The sequence below is a fragment of the Palaemon carinicauda genome, chromosome 26, assembly GCF_036898095.1.
Source record: "Palaemon carinicauda isolate YSFRI2023 chromosome 26, ASM3689809v2, whole genome shotgun sequence".
Taxonomy (NCBI): Eukaryota; Metazoa; Arthropoda; class Malacostraca; order Decapoda; family Palaemonidae; genus Palaemon; species Palaemon carinicauda.
In genome coordinates, this window is record NC_090750.1 from 41,431,185 (window position 1) to 41,447,512 (window position 16,328).

Below are 16,328 nucleotides of genomic sequence, written 5' to 3' on the forward strand. Positions count from 1 at the left end.
AATTTTAAAGATGAAGAATTACTTGATATTTTGTTTACCTTTGTTTATGATCACCTTATACGAAGGTCTTGCTACCGTATCGAAAGATTGTGCACTTACAAGTGGCATTTTTTTTTTATATATATAATTTCTTAATTTATTCAAATATCTTCATGACGAATATTATGCCAGCACCAATATGTTACAGGATATCACATTTGTCATACAGTTCGGTAATATCTATTATTATTAGTTACCATGCGAATACATTGTCACTTTTTCTGGGCATGCGTATGTGGGTGTCCGTGTGTGCACTCTAAGGGTAGTTCATATTTAAAGCTTCATACAGTATTTAAATTTGTATTCATTATTAAGCCTTCATATTTCATTTGTCGTTATTGTGGTTTATTAAAGCATGTTTGTAGTCTATTTTTCAATTTCTTGAGCATTTCAATAATCAACAAATAATTTTAGTAGGCATCAGCTGATCTCAAGGTCACTACGGTATTGCAATTATGTGTACATATAGTAGGGATAATACGGAGTTGTTTATATAATCTTCTTTCTTAACTTATTCGAAATCTCTTCATAATGAATATTACATCAGCACAAATATGTTACATGGTATCACAGTTTACATACAGTTTGTTTATAGACCTTAATTTTAGATTTCATATGAATACGCTCTCTCTCTCTCTCTCTCTCTCTCTCTCTCTCTCTCTCTCTCTCTCTCTCTCTCTCTCTCTCTCTCTCTCTCTCTCTCTCTGAGGAATCTTTGTTTCTTTAGAAAGCGTCTGCTAAATAAGTAAATTTTTACTTTCCATAAATTATGTTCGATCGTAGGCTGGTATTAAAAACATGTCATTTGGATCGTCAGCCCCAGTCTACCAGGTGAAGTGGAATGTCTGTGGTTGGTGTCGTGGAAGGGGTATCTCTTCACTCTATGTCACTATTTCAGCAATAGAGGAGTTCTTCGTGTATCTTCGGGAGGAAATGCTCCTCTCCTTTTCGGCAGGAAAAGGTCATCGCTCAGCCTGAGTCTTGCCTTTAAACTGAAAGGTGTAGACATTTCTAATTCGCTGGAACTTTCTCTCCTCATTTGGAATTATGAACTTACTTGGCCTCAGTCAGAAGTGAGACCTCCTCCTTGGAACGTGGTTTGGGTTCTTCAGTAGTCCTTGAAGGGTCCTCCTTACGAACCATTACGCCGGGCAAGAGATCTCCACCTAACGTTAAAGATGATGTTCCTACTCGCTTTGGTTTTGGTCAAAATAGTCAGCAAACTTCATGGTCTCTCATATGACATCACCCAATCAAGGGGATTGGGAGAGGTAAGCTCCAGCTTCGTCCCCGAGTTTGTAGCAAAGACTCAAAATCCGTGAGTAGCGGATCGTAAATTCAATTCCTTCAGGATAACGAGTCTCCGTTTTGTAACCGATGACCTAGATCATCTGTTACTATGCCCAGTAAGGAATTTGAGGCTCTACCTCCAAAGAATCCCCGAGTGCAATCGCTTATTGTCAGCACAGGGAGGATTTGCAGCAGGATCAATAAAATTACCATTTCTGCTGGGATTCAATAATAATGGTTGATTCAGATTCCTACATTTCTCAGAATTCTTACCTAGACTAGTCACACTGCTAGTATCACACAATTGCACAGATTGCTCATGCTGCTAAATGGGCTTTGCACGTATTTATGTGGCGAGGTTTTAGGGTTTCTCCATGTTACGTGCAGAGCATGTACAGGAAAACCCTTTGTCAAATACCATCGTTGGTTCATTCTTCCACCCTTTTAAGGGATGAGTGAAATCCTTATAAAAAGCGAGGGTTTGTATTTACTGCTGGAATAAATGACCAATTTTGGAAGTAATTTGTATGTTTCCTAATGACACAAACCTTGAGCTATTTATACAAATTGGCCTGCTATCACCTGTCCCCAGTTAAGTCCTGCCTGCAATGAAAAGGGACGAGACAACACAGGTGTTTGTGTGAGCAGGCTGGCTGGCTACCCCTCCTTCCTTTCTGCTAACTAGCGGTAGGGAAGTTGCATCTCGCTAAAAGTCTTATTGCTAGTCTTCCATTTTTTCTGAAAATATAATTGCGATAAATACCTTCAGGTTTGTATCGTTATGAAAAATACAAATTACTTCCAAATTTGTCCTTTTTATGCTATGTATTTTATGTATAAGAATTTGACATATACAGTACAGTACTACTATTCTTATTTTTATCCCTTATCTTTCAAGTCTTAAGAATCAAATTCTTGGAAACTTACTGTATGATTGTTATCAATATCATCAATGTGCAAGATAATTTATGTGTAATATATCTTCTTTTCAGATTTTTTCAAAGGATTACATCAATCTTCTTTTGTCCTCATATTTTTTTGTTTTGGAGTATTTGCACTCTCCCATGTATTTGGGTAAGTACAGTATAATATAGATATAATTACTGCATATTGGTTTTTATAATGAAATATTAAAGTACATAGATGATGAATTTGCATTTGTTCCTACACGAAGGCAAACCATTCTGCTTTAATAGGAACATAATTTCAGCTCTGCTGCAATGGTGTTGAACTTTCAACGAGGTGGCTGTAGTCGTTAGAAAGTGGAGGGTAAGCCATGCTCGCCTGGCACTCAGCTGTGCACACTATTTTACTGTTTGCTGCAAAATGTACAAATGTACTTCTTGCTGCCTTATCTGGCTGATAATATTTTTGCTTTTTCTTTGCAGTTAGTATTTGTAATGGAGATTAATAATGTAGGCCTGTAGGTGTACCCTGGTAAACCTTGCTATAAATGTGGTAGGATTATGAGCAAGCCTGCAGTGGATTATCTTTCATTATCTTTAGTGTGTTTTGCATAGGGCATGACTGTTTGCAGTCATCCCCTTGCAACTAATGAAGGCCGTGGCTTCCCCTTCAATGAGTGGAGTTTAGCCAGAAGACAACTAAGAGATTCTTCGCCTTAGATGTGGTAATGCCCAAGCTGATGCCAAAAAAATTTATTTAGCTCCTTCATCTTCCTACTCTTCTCATTGTTTGCCTCCTTTGGATTCCTGTAGGGCTGGGTCCTCTGGAGGAATTTGGAAGGTAGAGTGAAGACCCTAGCCTATGCTCTGGCCTTGTTTCATTGAAAGCGGAAGATTCATCTGTTTCCTTTAAAGTTCCCCTTCAGTTTTGCATACTGACGACTAGTTGCATGATGACTTGGAGTTGCGGAAGATATAGCTTTCATTGGGCATTACTGACGTTCCGTTAACAAAGAAGCTGACGAAGGTGCTGTTTAATAGTAGGACCTTGAAGCCATCCCCTGCAACACCCTTCATGTCTCCTCACCTGTGAAAGTGTTGGGAAATAGGGCTTCAGTTGATGTGTTCTCACCTGGTGTTGGAAAGGAACCTGTGATCTCTCCTGCCACAGTATCACCATTTTCTGTCCCAAAATCCTTCATGTACGAGCTCCATCCCTGCACCCCTTTATGTTTGACCTCGTGCAAGCTCCATCGTAGCACCCCTTTATCTTTGACTCCTCGTATGAGTTCCATCACAGCACCCCTTTATCTTTGGCCTTGTTGTATGAGCTGCAGAGCAGCACCCTTTTATCTTTGACTTCACTGCACAAGCTCCATCCCAGCACCCTTTTATCTTTGACCTCATCCTACGACCTCTATCGCAACACCCCTATATCTTTGACCTCGTCGTACGACCTCCATCGCAGCACCCCTTTACCTTTGACCTCACCGTACGAACTCCTTCCCAACACCCCTTTATCTTTGACCTCACCGTACGAACTCCCTCCCAACACCACTTTTATCTTTGACCTCATCATATGAGCTCCATCCCTGCATCTTTTCATCTTTGACCTCGTCCTCAGCTGGTGACCCTTCGAATGATACTCCTGTCCAGAAGAAGTAGGAATCAAAGTTCAGAAAGGATGTATTGTTAGATTCTCTTTAGACTTCGACTGAGCTCTCTTCACAAGAGGTGATGCTTGGCTCCATACGGGACTGAGCGTGCGCACTGTCATTTGGGAGGATGGTCTCCTCCATCTTCCTCCTCCTTCTCTTGGACAATTGAGTGACACCTCGTAGTGGTTAGCAAGCTGCCGGATATAATGTGCAGACTGACTATCGGGATGCCAACTCCAATCAGCTACCATACATTTAAGTGAATGGCCGCATCGATACACTTGTACTGTCTGGGCATCACCCCCCCTATTTCAGATCTGGCCAAAGGGACCCAACCATATATATGCACTTTATGTGAGATTCATCTTTATGAATATTACAAAAACTACTAGTTATTACATGTCTAAGGAGTCTTGAGTCAAGTTATTAAAGGAGTAAACAAAGTAAATGAGAAAAATTAGGTAAGGTGTTTAATCAACCTTCTTTTCAGGTTCGTAGACCCAGGGATCCTGGCAATCCAAAGGATTCTTCTCTCTGTTGATCGGGAAGTAGAGACCCCCATGGCTAGGCCCACTATTTAACGTAGTACAGTAGTACCTCTACATACGAATTTAATCCGTTCCACAACTGACTTCGGATGTAGAAAATGTTCGGATGTCGAAACGAATTTTCCCATAAGAATACATTGAAATAGGATTAATCCGTGGTTGAGCCCAAAAACCTATGATAACTTCTTGATAAACTACTACACATAATTTTCCATGAGAATAATGCACACTAAATTAGATAATAGACATGTTAAAAAGAAGAATTATCAAAAAATGATAAATAAGAAACGGGTTTTTAGCGTCACTTTACCTTAGAAACTCCAGCGCAGGTGTTGTTTGTCTTGCTACGCAGAGAGGAGACGGACGGGCGGCGAGGAGGTAGAGAGGTTAACTATGATAAACTACACTACCGTAACTTATTCTAACTTACACTAAGTGAACTTTAACATAACTTAGCTTATTTTTTTTTATTTTTATATTTTATATTTTTTTTTACATTTTCTTTTTTCTTTTTGATGATTAATTTTAATCACTTTCACACTCTACACTTAAAATTGATTGAATTTTTTTCTCTTCACTCTTTGCTGTTTTCTTTGAACCACTTCCTTCCTCTTCATCACTAGTTTTTTTAAAGAAGCTATCGATAGAAAGTTGCTTGGTACAGCTTTTCAGAATATTTCGAAAATAAGTTAGGGAAACATCATCAAACTGCGCAACTACACGACAAACCTGCAATTTCTTTGGATGGTATTTGTCGATGAAGTCGACCACGTCTTGATATTTTCCTAACACCTCTTTTATTTGCGCCGAACCTATTGCAAGTTCACTCATACGGACGCCACGTTCATGCTTTTCAATAATTCCTTGCTTTACTTCTAAAGAAAGCATTCCCTTATTCCTTTTCTCACCACTACCACTTACGAAACTAAGCCTTTTAGGACCCATGATTTACGTAAAATACCGTAAAAGGATGAACGTAAAAAATCACGATTAAAACACAGTTAATAGCAGAACGCACAGGGCACAACCACAAGAAGCCGAGAGAACAGAGGAATGTTCCAAGCCACGCTAATTGAGGGTCCCTCCGAGGTCGAAGTGCGGCCTTCTATCGGCGGAAATAAAAGCACATCAGGTGCTATGAGCACCGACTTGTTTACTTCGGGTGTCGAAAAAAAAAATCGGGTGTAGAGTAGGAACGTGTTCGAATTGTACTTCGCGTGTCGAAAAATTCAGACACAACCGGTACGACGAAAATTGCTTAATTCGCGTGTCGAAATAAAATTCGGGTGTAGAGTCAAAAATTTGCTCGAATTTTACTTCGGATGTTGGAAAATTCGGATGTAGATACGTTCGGATGTAGAGGTTCCACTGTACTAGAGGCTATTATGGGGGCTGTATCACGTTCTCAATCCTTGGATCCACCTGTTGGCTGCTCTCCTTCCCAGCAGATCCAAGGAGGAGTTACGAAGGCTTTGCCTTGGCGGGACCTTCATTTAGTGAGACCCCTCTCCCCCCTGAAGAGCAGTCGGGAGGAAACAGCCACCAAGGTTCCTGGGAGCCCCTTGCAGTTTTGGGTTCCACCAGCAAAACCAAAGTGGAAAAGGAAAGGGATCAGGCTGTCTCCCTTAAGAGAGGACAGGGCAATCTCTTTGACAGACTTTTTCTGCCACCCTCCAATAGAGGTGGCCCCACAGGAGTCTCGTCCTCCATTGCAGCATAACATATCTCAGGAATGAAAATGCTGTAAGGCCTTCTCTAGTGGAGGAATTCCTGCCCCAGTGCAGGGAACCGAAGGACCTCTTTACCATCCCAAAGTCCTCTGCAAGACTTTCTGCGCCATAGCAAGAGAGGCGGAGGGAAGTCTCTCCTAGTACGTGTGCTAGAGTTGCCGCGTCGGGAATATCTTGACAACTATGATCGTCCTCGGGCTCCTATGGATGAGAGCTCGGAGATGGATGAGCAATTTGGTCTTGACAATGACCTTTTGCCAGGAGCTGCTAGCCCTAAGCTCACAGAGGTAAAGCAGGAAGAGTCTGAACATGTCTTTTGGCAGGTTCTAGCTGCATTAGATCCAATAATGGGCTGCTAAACCCATCTATAGCCCCATAGGATGGGAAAGACATGGTCTTGGACCAGGTCTATATCACTCAAAAACCACCTGAAGGATAGGGCAGCATTGCCCGGGTCATAGTGGTTGAAAAATGCCAGAAAGGAGTGTCGCAAACTACAGTTTCTCCTGCCTCCCTCCGAGCAAGCTCTTCCTCTAAACTCATGCCACCGTTCGTGAAGCAGAGGAGGTATTATGAGATTCTAAATGAACCTCTTCTGGGCTTGCCTCTCGATCACTCTATAAGAGGCTCTCTCTTAAAGGGCGTGCCCCTTGAGAAACTAATAGGACTCTCTCTCTTACTCGACCGCAGAGATTATCACCCAGCAAAAGTCGTGGACCTCTGGTTGGGATCTGTTGGTCACTTGATCAGATCTAAGGACTGTTCTCATGAATCCACAAGGAGGTCGATGGAAACCTTCCTCTCGTCCGGCACCAGGACGATCAAGTTCCTCTCCTACCAGATTTTTAACCTGTGGGAGAATAACATTCTCAAGAGAGGAGACTCGATCATTGAGAAGTTCCATCAGCAGCTCCCACAGGCTGAGGTCTGTAGGCTGAGAAACTCCTCTTTTGTGGGGAATTGTCTCTTCGAGCCGGAAGACATCGAGTGGGTGGCTGAGAGGTGAAGGAAATCCAACCAGGACTCCCTCCTCCAGAAGGCCTTGACATCATGGCCATTCCAACCTCCGCCACAGAAACAGCTTTCCAAACCGCAGATGAATAGGGCTAGGGCCCAAAATAGCAGGTCCCTAAAGTGTCTAAAAAGTCCTTTCAAGGCAACCGTAAAGGTTGTAAGTCTTTCCAAAGAAGTAAAAGGAACGCGATCTGGCAGAGACCGATCACGCTAGGACGGATAATCCTTCCCACATGACCACCTGTATGGGGATGCTTGCAAAGCCGCTGGCTAAGGTGGCTTTAGCTTGGGGTCGAACCCTGGATGGTCAAGGTGAGTCTTTCAGGTCATTGTGTCCCGTTTATTTGATCTCTCCCTCCACTGATTCGGGATCCAGTCCCAATAAGCTCCTATGCTAAGGGATTTGCAAAGGAGCTGGCCCTTCAGACCAAAGTCCTGACCAGGCAACAGATCACCACCATACCCTGAAGACGGTGTTCCTACTCACTTTGTCTTCGGCCAAAAGTCAGTGAACTGCATAGCCTATCATACATCATCTCCCATTCAAGGGGATGGGGAGAGGTAATACTTGCCTTCCAGGGTATCGAATCCTAGATTCGGTTCCTTTAGGAACAAGTCTTCGTTCTGTAACCTAAGATTCAGACCATCTGGTACTTTGCTTATATGAGGATGAGGTGTTACCTTAAAATAATAGCAGCAGCTCGCCCCCGCGTTGTCAGCACGGGGAAGGTCAATAGGAGGGTCCCGAAGAACACAATCTCATCTTGTATTCACAAAGTCATTGACCTTGCACTTAATCCTGACCATCTTCCACAATGGCGACTCAGAGTTCTTGACGTCAGGGGCATTACAATGTCCCTGGCATTCAAAAAGAACTACTCTGTGACGCAGGTACTTCAAGCGGATGTGTAAAAGCGTTGGACAACCTTCATCGTCCACTACCTGCAAGACGTAACTCACAGGAGCATAGAAAAAATTTCTATTGGTCCTGTGGTCGCTACACAAAAGGAGGTCTAAACACCTTAAGCTCTTTGATGGACAAGTAGCAGAGGGTTGAAGGCTGAGGTTACCCGGGTTAGTCTGCAGTGAATGAGTAGAATGACTGGCTTCTTTCTTTCCTTCACCTCCTCTGGGGAATCGGCACCAGAGTACTCAACACAGCTGACCTCACCTCTCTACAGGTAAGATTTATTTCACTTGTGTAACCTAAGTATAGAAATAATATTTGTTGCATCCCCAACACCTCTAGCATGGGGCTTATTGGGTAAAGTCTTAGTTCTCTGAGATTCCTATAACTCGAGGTCTTATTACTAGACCAGCCACTGCTAGTGTCACAAACACACAGCTTCCGCAGGCCGCTAAGCCGTGCAGAGCACAATAATTTTAGCAAGGTGCGGTAACTGCCTATGATCTACATCTTAGGGAAGAGAACCCCTGGTCTAATGTTAAGAGCCAGTTGGCACGGGACTTCACCCCTCCTAAGAGGCAAGTCATCCCCTATAAATTGTGAAGGATTTGTATAGTGTTGGATCAAATGACAAATATGAAAGTATTTTGTATTTTTTCTAATAGAAATCTGGAGCTATTTATACAAATTGGCTGGCCAGCCCTATACCCCTAGAAAGTCATGATCGAAAGCCAAGTGGGTTCTCAGCCCAGGTGTGTGAGTGAGCTAGGTGCCCAGCTACCCTGACTACCTCTCCCCACAAATTAGCGGTATTGTAGTGTAGTTTGCACCCTGCTAAAAGTCTTATGGCTACCTTTCAGTTTTGCTAAAAGTATAATCCCTATATATAGGTACTGGTTTGTATAGTTAAGAAAAATACCAATTACTTCTAAATTTGTCATATTACCTTAAAGATTTTTGCATTTTGATTGTAGTATTGAAAATTACTATTATTAGTCTTTGAAATTGTCAAATCCAACATTATGTTATGATAAATACATTAAATCTTCTTTGGGTGATTCAAGTAAAATATGTGTATGCCCACAAGCAATTAGCCAGAGTTTATTTAGTTAAAGAGTTGTATTTCATATATTAGGAATACCAGAGAATTGATTTTTTAAAAGTACAGCACAGTAGTACGAATCTGTTTTCAGGAACTTATACCGTGCTTTTAATTTTTTTCAGTCCTATCATCTCTGGGTTAGTACCTGCTTCAGTGCCATTTGAATCATATCATCTTCACTTAATGAAAGGCGACAAAGAGAAGAAAGATTACATCATTAATTATGGGTTCACATCCTACGACCTTGTTTGTCTGGTTGTGTGTGCATTGCTGGGAGTCTGGTATTTGTTGAAAAAAGTAAGTGCAATTGCGTATCAACGTTCAGAAAGAACCAAAATATATACGTACCTTTATTTGTACCTTTTATAAGCCATGCGAGATATGATTAAAAAAATAAGGTTGTCCCTACACAAATATAAGCCATCAGCCTCAAATAGGGGTATGGCTTCAGCAAAGCTTGAATTCCAATTAAGATTTTAAAGAGGTAATTATAGTTGCCCGTTGGGTGGAACAACCCTCATTTTGACTTTGGCTACCGGACACAGACGTATTTCTCAGCATCCTTATTTGGTTGTTTTAATCTTGCTATTTCTATTAGATTGAATAAATTCTCTTACAGATAGTCGTATTTGAGGAATATTAATGGAAGAATCCTAGGATATACCGTGTTTACTGATAACTGCAATTGTTTTACAGTTTTCTGTGATAACCAACATTATTTATCATACTTGCTCTTGTAGGCAGAACAAAAGCCTCAGACATGTCCTTCCACTCACATTTGTTTATGGTCTTTCAATGCCAGTCTATGCTCGCAAATTTTCTAGTTCATCAATCCATCATCATCTCTTCCTTCCCCCGACTACTTTTGCAATCTCTAGGGACCAATTCTGTTATCCTTAATGTCCATCTATTATCTGTCATTCTCATTGTATGTCCTGCCCATGTCCATTTCTTTTTCTTACATGTTGTTAGAATATCCTCTACTTTAGTTTTCTTCCATATCTATGTTGATCTTTTCTATCTCGTAGTCTTATTCTCATAATTATTCTTTCCATAGCTGTCCAAGTTTCTGATGCATAAGATAATACTGGTAGGACCATCTGATTAAATAGTGTGTGAGTGTGACAGTGTGGATGAGTGTGACTGTTTGTGTGTGTGTGTGTGAGAGAAAGTGTGATAATAAGGGCTATACAAACTGCTTGGAAACTCTGATGTCCTATAACATATTGCTGCTTATGTAATATTCATTATGAAGATGTTTCGAATATGTTAAAGAAGACTGTATATACAACACTGTTATTTGTACTGTATGTGTGCATAATCTCAATACGGTAGCATCACTTTGAGATCAGCTGAAGCCTAAGAAAAGTAAAACGAAAGTAATTGTTGATTATTGAAATGCTCTTGAAATGGAAAAATAGAATACAAACATGCTTTAATAAACCATAATTAAACACAATAATGTCTAATGAAATATGAAGGCTTAATAATGAATGAAATATTGTATGAAGCTTTAAAATTATCTACCCGTACACACACACAGAAAGAGAGAGAGAGAACGTATTCATAAGGTAACTTAATAATAAAGGCTATAAACGAACTGTATGAAAACCATGACATCCTGTAGCATATTGGTGCTGATGTAACATTCATCATGAAGATATTTCTAATAAATTAAGAAATTATAAAAAAAATACGATTTTTTTATGTGCGCAGTCGCTCGATACGGACTAAGGGAAGGGCAATATTTTTTTATTTAACATACGGAATGATTTGCCAATAAATGTGTCTCAGATTCTAAGGGTGGCCTGGTTTTTTGAGAAAGGACTGAAATAATTCTGTCCAGATTACCTGCCACTATGATGAAATTGAAGATCATTCTATGCTCTCAGTTCCATATAGCAGATTGGGCTTACACAGTCAGGCTTCTGTCATCACTGTTTTTGGTATTTACTGTTCAGAGATCCATATAGTATTTGAATAAAGCTTCTAGTATTTATGGTTAGGACTGCTGTGTCTGACATTTTAAAACTGCCTGCACATCCATGCACCCAACCTTTGCTCCATTACCTTTCCTGCACAACGTATTAAGGGAAAGCAAACAAATATACATTACATCTTTATAGCTAACATATGTAAACTATACAGAGATACACCCTTTATATTTTGCAGCTGGTGAAAAATCACTTAGTCTTCGTTCATATAGCAAACAAAGATCTGCCAGTTTGAAAACTATACCTCCAGGATTGGCTCTTTGGCATTCCGCTATATGTGTTATTAGCTCTGCAAATGCCAGTTCATCGCCAGAGTTGACTTTTTCTTGGTCAGTAGTTGTTTCAAGACCGTGTAGTAACTCTCTTTCTATGTTGTATAGAGCTGTTAAGCATTTTTGATGGTACTTGAACTCCTGAGCTACGACATCACCTGAACTAAGCTTTGCATGCAGTTCCTTATCTTGTAATGTTTTCGCACAACGGTTCAAGTCTGTCATTGAGCTGCATTGTCATTGCTTTACGAGGTTCTGATATGGGACTCTTTTTCACAAAAGAACATCTCGCAACATCCATTTTACCTAGCTCTTGAGAAGTCTTTTTTCTCGTATATTTAGTTGAATCACTTTCATCATTACTGTCCACTTCTGATTTTTGTTTTCTAGCTCTATCTAGTTTAGTGTTGTTAAATTTTATTCTACACGAATGATGATACTGTGCATTATTCCTGATCAGTGTTTCTTCTATTCCTTGACCATCATCAATTCGTCCAACATCTAAAGCAATGGGCATTTCATTTAGCTTTCTGAACTCTAGGATATTCTTTGCTAATAAAGTATACCCTGATTTGCTCTTGTCTGAAGTATCCTTGGGTGACATCAGTGTTTCATATTTGTCTACCTGACAGATAAAGCATTTAGTCCAATCAGTTTCCCTTTACTCATTGGGAGATATTAACAAACGAAGCTTTTTTGACATTTAAAAATTAAATAACACATATATACGAAAAATAATTCTTCAATTGAGATTAACTATCCTGAGATTTTTAGCAACTACAGCACAAATTTTATACTTTAACAGTTGAAAGGCCAAGGGATTATCCTTTTACCACCTTCAACTTATGAATACACTTTACTGTATGGGATACGACTAGGTTCGATGCTGTTACCTCTACGCCTAGCCTGATCGTTCATCTAGCGCCATTTAACTCCCATGCGATCTGTACACCATCCAAAGGACAAAAGCCCCTTCCTTCTTGGCTCGGCTTTCCCGCATTGGCACACTTCCGTCAATTTGGGTACGACACCTTGACTATATAGGGGGCGAATCAAGGTGTATTTGGGAGACTTAATGAAACTGACACTACAGCCCATGCCGACTTTCACGGCAGCTAGTTGCACCAATGTGCCCTGGTAGTGTAAGCAACTAGCTCGTTAAAATTGTAGGATCCCCTGCAGTAGGCTAAATTGCCGAACCTTACCCATCCCTCCATTTAACAGTCTAAACCGGTTGACCCTATTGGCCTTGTGTTCCACCCCACTTCATCATCATTTCATGTTCATTTTATCATCTTTTCATGTTCATTTTATCATCCATTTCATGTTCATTTCCCTGATATAGCCGAAGTCGCGCTGCTTGGGAGTATATGAATAACCAACTTTTTTATGCCGCCATTTTGATTTTGACTGCCATTTTATAAGAAACCCATGGTGAGTTATAGGCAATATCAATTACACCATCAGAATGTTAAACTCGCAAATCTGTATAATTGAATTATCAAAGAAACTAATTTGGTAAAATATCAAGTTTAACCACCCAATTACTAATAAAATGAATAATTCGGGTCAAATTTTGTGCATACGCACTTTAGAATTTTCACGACATTGTATTTACAGTGATTATTGACATAAATATAGTGGTTTTCCTTCAAATCTAGGCCACTGGTCATCAAAAGTGCTTCATATGACCCACTTGTCAAAATCTTACATGTGGAAAATCGGGGGTTTTGCCGCCATTTTAAAAATGTGGTGGCCATCTTGAAAATGAAACATTTGATTGGCTCACAGTTTTATTTTCATAAGAACACCATAAAGAACCTTTATGCAAAGTTTGATGATTGTATCATAAAATGAACTATTTTGGTAAAATTTTAAAGAGATCGGTGTTACTGTATGGACGTAAGTCATGGTATGACAATGAAACAATCGCCAATAGATTTAGTAGATTTGAGAACAAAGCCCTCAGAAGGATATTTGGAGTTGAATGGCAGGACAGGGTTAGAAATGAAACTATGAGAGATTACTCTAGTGCCATATGTGGATTAGATCATGATGAGGGGTAGCTGGAGATGGTTTGGGCATGCTCTTCTCACTCCCCCAAGAAAGATTAGTTCACCAAACGTTCAGCTGGGCTCCACAAGGCACTAGAAGAGTTGGAAGACCCAGGCTTACATGGCTGAGGGCATTAAAGCATGAAGTAGGAGATGATGATTGGAGAAGTATTGAATTAAAAGCTCAAGATAGTCAACAATGAATGAAGAAGTATTGAATTAAAACCTCAAGATAGTTGACTGGCGAAATCTAACCGAGGCCCTTTGTGTCAATAGGCATAGGAGGAGATGATGATGAGTCCAGTGGTAGCTACTCAATAAGTTGTCCAGCAAACTTCATTTCAGGACTAGAAGCATCTCGTTAAGTGGTTACAACGTAAGTCTAAGATGGATGTAAGAATGTATGGCCCTTTTTCTTCTTTTTTTTTTAACCCTCTTTTGGGGTGTAGTAGTTGTGCCATTATTTGCTGGATGAGACGTTTGATGCAGGTCAGTCTAACAACCGAGCAACTTTTCTGCACAATTTAGTGTAGAAGTATCTGCCCCCATCCTCCCAGACAAGGGGAAGGATGGATAGAGATGTATGCAAAATCATTTCTTTTAAATGACTATTCATTACAGACTGTATCCTTACCGTGGTATAGGTTCTTCCATGACCATCTTCCAATTTTCTTTGCAAAAACCTAGCCTAACACCTTTGACATCCTGGGAATTAAACTAGCCAGTTTAGTTATAGGAACTACATCCTTAAGGATAAGTCTCCTATTAAAGGATGCAGGTTTGTAATTGTGTAGGAACAAATAACATTTTTAATGTAATGTTTATATTCCCTAACAATGGAAACCTGAGTCCTATAAATTGCACTTCTTGCCAAAACTGCATTGTAAGTCCTAGGGTAAGCTCAAAGTGGCCACCCAGTAGCGTCACGTAGGTGGTGCCTTATCCACCACCTCTATAAATTTTACCAAATTGAGTTCCAGCTTTGCTGAAATCATACTCCTATTAACAAACTTCATGTTTTAGTTTATAGAAATATAAATTGCATTAAAAATTTCTTATCTTTTTATGTTTACAAACACTTATCAGGATTATACATTATACTGTATTCAACATGTATCCGACCATGGTATGGTCTTGTAGCTTTAGTTACATAAGCCTGAAATTATCAGCCATTGAAATATTATAATCTCCTTGGGCAGGGAATCTCATTTGTGTAGAAAAATAACTATAATTTTGTATTTATTTTTTTTTCATTTTATTTCATAAAGATTTAAGATTCATATTTGTTGATAATGATTACAAAACTGTGATATTTTCATTTCTGAAATGTTAGGCTAAATTCCATAACTGAAGGTTCATTTAAAGTATTGAACTGTAATAGAAATATACTGCACTGTATTTATATATTTCTTTATTTTGTCCTTGTTAGCATTGGATAGCAAATAATCTTCTTGGCTTAGCCTTTGCCATTAATGGTGTTGAACTGCTGCATCTCAACAACATCCAGACTGGGTCATTACTGCTGGGTGGCCTTTTTGTGTATGATGTATTTTGGGTCTTTGGCACCAATGTTATGGTCACAGTAGCAAAGTCATTTGAAGCCCCCATCAAACGTAAGTGTCATCGGTAGTTTTTGTATTTCTTGTCAATTCTATATCATTGTTTTAATATTTTTATTCTACCATTTCTCATTTATAGTTGATTCCTTGATTCTCTATTTCCTTTCTGCACCGGGTTGCTTCACCCGTTTTGAGCTATTGGGCTTGTAGCATTTTGCATTTCAAATTAAGGTTGTATCTCAGTTCGTATTAATAATAATGCTTATCATGTTTTCCCATAAGTATCAGTACTGTAATGCTAAAAATATCATAGATATTTCTATTATCCTTTACTTTCCTTAAGTGCAATTACATATTAAGATATATAAGGTATATGAGCATTTTATTCATGAATTTGTCCCTACACAGATACAAACCCTTATCCATCAATAGGAGTATGCGTTCACCGTAGCTGGAACTTGGTAGTTAAGATTTATAACAAGATGTCGTTAGTTACTGAACAGCCCATCCCTAGTGTGTCATAGACATGAAAGATATATATGAAATTTCAAGCAAATTTGAGTGATCTTTTGTATTTGAATTGGTCACAATCCTATAAAAGTATTGTGCCTGTTGTTCTCTCTGATGGGAATCTGGTAAACATAATTGATAGGCATATCCCTTCTCCTCTGCTAAAATACTGAGTGAAATATAAACCCTTGTTCAGTGATGATTACAAGCGTGCTTATTTGGAGAAGCAGAAAGCCTATCATATTTAGAAAGCTAACATATTAGATTTGACTTTTAATAAATTTTAAGAGCTTTTGCTCAGGGAGTTTATTCTTCAACTGAAAAGGAATACAATTTAACCATAAAAGAAACCTATTCTGGTACAATTCAGGAACGTACAGTAATTGCTGGGCTATCCTTTAATCTGCACTCTTTGCTTTGGATGTAACAGTTTATCCTTTGATTAATCAAATGGCTGTGTCACACACTGCCCAAAGGAAAAGGTAACATTTTTGAATAATGTGTTTGACAGTAAGCAGAGTAATGAGAAACTAGGTCTTCATCATTCCTGTTTTCCTGAGGCTGAAATAACTAGTTTAGCTTTATAGTCTCATGATATTAAAACACTCGATGGTCCTCGCTGCTTATGGATGTGTAGACCCACATATTTTTCCTTTGTTTCATATAAAGGCCACTGATCTTTTAGATCCTAAGGTTGGTTCCCCCTAGAAAACCATCTCAGACTTCTTCCGCAGTGTAATCTCTCT

At 39.4% G+C, this 16,328-nt stretch overlaps 1 pseudogene; it reads left to right on the forward strand.

The window, feature by feature from the left end:
* The window catches only part of LOC137619895 (minor histocompatibility antigen H13-like), a 53,808-nt pseudogene that overhangs the window by 18,147 nt on the left and 19,333 nt on the right, over positions 1–16,328 (forward strand).